General features: G+C 37.9%; 1 protein-coding gene across 4 annotated transcripts in view; it reads left to right on the forward strand.

Moving 5' to 3' along the window:
- The first annotated feature begins 470 nt into the window (after positions 1-470).
- Positions 471-4,838, forward strand: part of ROBO1 (roundabout guidance receptor 1) — a 132,211-nt gene continuing 127,843 nt past the window's right edge. For 3 of the 4 annotated variants that reach the window (XM_010722155.3, XM_019620113.2, XM_010722164.3), the window contains exon 1: positions 471-536. The gene's annotated coding sequence lies outside the window, so the exon portion shown is untranslated. The remainder of the gene's footprint in view (positions 537-4,838) is intronic. The other variant, XM_019620110.2, reaches the window with a different exon arrangement.

Below are 4,838 nucleotides of genomic sequence, written 5' to 3' on the forward strand. Positions count from 1 at the left end.
TCACAGAGTTATACTGAGAATGGAAGTTTGACACAATAATCATCATAAATGTTAATTGCACTGCTTACTTCTGTTTACTAGTGAACCACTTTTTTCTTCCTTGCTTAGTATCAAGGGGTCACAGAGTCATAGAGTCACAGCATGCTAGGGTTGGAAGGGACCTCAAAGATTTATTTCCTACTCCCTGCTTTGGGCAGGGCTGCCACCCATCAGGTCAAGCTGCCCAGAAACCCATCCAACCTAGTACTGAGCACCTCCAGGGATGGAGCATCCACAGCTTCTCTGAGCAGCTATGCCAGGGCCTCATCATCCTCTAAGTTGAGAATTTCCTTCTAAAATCGAACCTAAATTTTCCCTCTCGGAACTGCTGAATCATGGCCTGAAAGCCTGAACCTCTGATTGATCACCTGTGCTGCCAGAAGGGGTGGAGCCTGGCTCTACCTCTCCTAGACCCATTTAAGAGCTGACTACCAGTGGGGAAGAATCTCTTCAGGAGATCCCCTCTTTTGGAGTTTCATAGAGAGCCTAGGATACAGGTAAGCATTCTGTCTATTCTCTTTTGGAATAATAACTGCTTAGCCAGTTATCTGGTATATTTCATAATTATAACATCTGTACATTCATTGATTATACACCCTCTTTATTTTAAAGCAATTCTGTCTTGTTCTATCACTGTTAGATTATGTAGAAAGTCCATTTCCCTCCTGCCAATATGCTTCCTTTAAGTACTAGAAGAACGCAATGAAGTCTCCCTGGAGTCTTCTCTTTTCTGTGCTAAACAATCCTGAATTCCTTAGCCTTTCTTCGTAGGAGAGATGCTTCAGCCCTCTGATATCTTCATGGCCCTCCTCTAGACCCTCTGCAATAGCTCCACATCTTTCTTGTGCTGGAGGCCCCAGGCCTAGATGCAGTACCCCAGATAGAGCCTCTTAAGGGTAGAGAAAAGGGGGACAATCACCTCCCTCTTCCTGCTGGCCTCCCGTTGTGATGCAACACATGATACTGTTGGCCTTCTGGGACATGAATATGGACTTTTGGCTCATGTCCAGGACTCCTCAAATCCTTTACAGGGCTGCTCTCAGTGAGTTCTGCCAGTTTGTATGCATGCCTGGGATTGCTCTGACCCAAGTGGAACACCTTACCCTTGACCTTACTGAACCACATTAATTTTCATAGATTCTCTTTTCAAGCTTGCCCAGGTACCTCTGAATGTCATGACTTCCTTCTATTGTGTCAAATGCACTTCTTAGCTTGGCGTTTTCAGCAATCTTGCTGAAGGTAAACTCGATCCTACTGTCTTTGTCATTGATACAGATGTTGAAGAGCACCAATCTGAATCTCCCCTGGGAGACACCATTCCCTTTTTAGACTGAGCGCATTTGTGGTTATCACGATTTCTATGACTTTGTTAAGAACACAAGATAGACCTTTTTCACAAGAAATGTTCAAATTATGCAAAGATTTTTGAAGTTCTAGCTGTACTATGCGTGTACAGCGTCTTCTATACTATATAATACAACGTACACATTTTATTTCTGAGATATGTATCTCATTGCTCCAAGGGGAACAAGATACACAACGAAGAAATTTTACAGTTTGTATAAGCATTAGGGCTGCCTGTTTAAAAGCATTTTCTACAATAAATAATGGTAGTGCTTCTATCTGAAAGTTAATAAATGTTCTCAGTAATCACCAGTGATTGTGAGCTACTGACAGATGCCAGTCAACTTCTTTCAAGCACACAAACAACAAGAAAGCATTTTCTTTAGCAAAGAGAATTTTTCATTTTGTTGCAGATTTTCATATGTAAATGAGTGTTGTGACTTGAAAAACTTTTGTTTGATGTCTTGCATCTTCTTATTTCCTAACAAGAGAAATCTTGCATGGTCTCTCGGTTAGTTTTGTATTCTGGCCAAGATCTATTACATGTATTAAAGAAAACCTATAATATTAACGTAAAACTTATTTGTCCTTTTTGGCCTCCTGACAGGGCAAATAGTGTGTAAATATTGGCAGCAGGCATGCAGCTCCTCTTACCCCCTAGAAATTTACTGGGCATGCAGGAGAAAGGGCATGATATTGTTCAAGGAAGGCCATGGTGTGGTGGTTGAAAGAAGTGGAATGAGGAAGAACTGAGACTGTTATAATGGATATGAATGATATGAATTACAATATTTTTTTAGTGTCTGATGCATGTATATTATGTCTCCAGCTAGTTGAAAGTAGTACAACCCAACAGAAGTCTATTTACAGAGGGAAACATTTGGCCTGAGAACTGATACTTAATTTGTGGAAATACGAAGGGGTGTTACTTTGGACTCCTTTTTGGTTTGTTGCTTAACATCCACTGGAATCTGATGTTCACCTTCTGCTGTTGTTCATCTACCATCACCAGTGGTTTTTGGTGTTGGTTCTTTTTTTGCTTTTTTTTTTTTTTTTCCCCCTCCCCTCTTAACTCAGATGTTTCTGAGTGAATTGCTAGAAGATATCAATAGCTTTTATCTTGAAAGCTTTTTGGCTTCACTGGCTTCAGCATCCTGTTTCTTATAAGATTATTAGTATTTGTTTCTTAAAACTGTCCTTAAAAATGTATGAATTCTATTTTTACGCATCTATTGATTACATAGTCTCATAATGTTTTTCAAGTTTAGTATACATACAGAACTTTTTGTGCTTTAAGATAGAAAAAAGAACTGGTCCACTCTACTGACTTGAAAATCTAATTATATTGAGAGCTCACAGATTAGTAAACTAATCTCAGTCTCACACCGTATCACATTTGCTTTTCATCCCTTTATCTTAATGAAAACGTAGTGGTGTTATGGTTTACTAAGAAATTAACTGCCCCATATGGGCTGCTTGGGACTGGTGGGAAATGAATTACTGATGTTGATGGGTCTCAGTAGAGTGCATCGTCATAGTCCATCATTCAGATTCGTCATGGCTAAGAAATTCAAGCATAAGGATTTCTGCTAATTGTACCTCAGCTGAATTTTGATCTGGAATTTTGAATTTTCTCGAGTTTCATTATTAGTAGTTAGAAATTGTCTAAACAAGGAAAGTAAGCTAACCAACAACCAAAAAAATCAGTGGTTAGTAGGAAAAAAAGAAAAATGTTACTGATAATTTACCGGTTTCCTGTGACATGTTTGAACAGTTGTGTATTACAGTTTTTCACATCATTTAAAGCAAAGGTAAAATTATGGTTTCTGTTTAGTAGAGTCACCACTTTGACTCTTCTTGACTTTCATAGTCATTTCCATCACCTTGATAGTTTTGTAATGAATGCATTTGTGAGTTCATTTTTCACGCAGACTAAGCAAATGTCACAATCATGCACTTTTACATGTTATTGAGAACTGATGCATTGCATCACATGCCACAATAACCACAGCAGCCCACTGTGCCTCACAGCATTATGCAGTTGGGTAGCAGCGCATGCCAGCTCCCTCTTTGTAGCTGTTATTAAAGATGTTATCTTTAGCTAGAACACTGAAGTTATGCAACTTAATGTTCTGTGTCTGTTAAAATATTAATGAAAACACAGGGATGAAAACAATGAATTTGACCCAACGAAAAGGAAGCATTTAATCAAAATTAAAATCTGCACTAATGAAATCTGGTTGTCTTTATGTGCGTTTGTGTTCATGCTGAGCATTGCCCTCTGTTTCCTTTTGTTAAGTCCAAGTCAGACTTCTGACTGCTGTTTCACCACATAGGGTGATCCAAAACTTCATGCACTCCTTCCTGACAGCATTAAGGCATACTTTGCTTAACAGGCAATGTTTATCTAATTTTTGCTCAGTAGCATTTATTGCACATTAAATGCTGACATATTGATCAATTGGCATGTTGCCTTTGACTATCTCATAGGAACTGAAGCCAAAATGCAGAAATGGTTTTCTGCAAGGTGTTCTTGTCTTTTGCTGTAGTGTATTCATCTCCAAGAGATGCAGACAGGAGTTCCATCTTGGGAAATTTTGTAATGTCCATTGCCACTTTTCATTGTTGTAGAGGTATTTGTTATAAAGCCCTAGGTAGAGTTTTACAATAATTGAAGCCTTCAGATCTTTGCCTAAATGAAGATCTGTCAGTGTAATTCATGAAGATAGATCTAGAGATGTTTCAAATTTTGAACAATAAAAAACATGAGTATATGTTATTGAGCCATGCTTCTTTATATTGAGGAAGCAGTGTGAATTGTATCTTAGAATGTCTGAAAGAAAGCAAACATATTTCTGTACTATTGGGATCCAACTCAAAGCAGTTAATTGAATTAGATGAAGACCATATTTCTCTCTGACTTCTGTGCAAGGCTGTCTGACATATTTCCCATAGGTGTTTTCTTGGAATGTTTTCTAAAACCAGTAAAATTAAGGAAATAGTAATTTGAAAAGTATATCATATTTGGCCCAAATGTAATTTTGTAAAAGTTTACTGTTCTTACTCTTACTGTTGTCCATTGAAAAGTTTTGGAAGGTAAAGAAACAGGATAATATTACTGTAAGAGTGACACATGCATTTGGACATAAAGAGTATAAATAATAAAATCCTACTGTGTAAATAAGGTATATCTTGCTCTGTAGAAGTTCAGACAAGTGAGAAAAGATGGGAGTTCTGGCTAGTAGTTCCCTTCAAGAGAATGAAGTTGTATACTAACAGTGTAACATTACAGCAACTTTTTAGAGCAGTGAACTCTGCTACAGTTCTGTGCCAACAAATCCCGCATTCCATCTTAGATTTAACTGTGGAATATCATTTTCCAGCATATAACAAGGGAAACTTAGCTGCTTGAATGTATTAAAGATACTGTATCTTCTCTGCTATAAAATGTCACT

This window comes from Meleagris gallopavo, chromosome 1, assembly GCF_000146605.3.
Source record: "Meleagris gallopavo isolate NT-WF06-2002-E0010 breed Aviagen turkey brand Nicholas breeding stock chromosome 1, Turkey_5.1, whole genome shotgun sequence".
Lineage (NCBI taxonomy): Eukaryota > Metazoa > Chordata > Aves > Galliformes > Phasianidae > Meleagris > Meleagris gallopavo.